Below are 234 nucleotides of genomic sequence, written 5' to 3' on the forward strand. Positions count from 1 at the left end.
AATTTTATTTTTCTTGTTTTAATATTAGATTTTGTTTGTTCGCAGATATCTTTGTTCATTTTATGCAAAGAAGAAACAACTTGAATCTTGTTCCTTTTGATCCTGACATAGAAATAACTTTCAAAAGACGTTGAATGGAGAATTTCCAAGTTGCAGCTTTAAATCAGATAATGGTTGAGAATAACAATAACAATGGCAATAACGCCATTAATTTGGTTCCCGAAGCAAATAGAG

The sequence above is a fragment of the Theobroma umbraticum genome, unplaced genomic scaffold, assembly GCF_002168275.2.
Source record: "Theobroma umbraticum cultivar Fairchild unplaced genomic scaffold, ASM216827v3 scaffold_95.0, whole genome shotgun sequence".
NCBI classification, from domain to species: domain Eukaryota; kingdom Viridiplantae; phylum Streptophyta; class Magnoliopsida; order Malvales; family Malvaceae; genus Theobroma; species Theobroma umbraticum.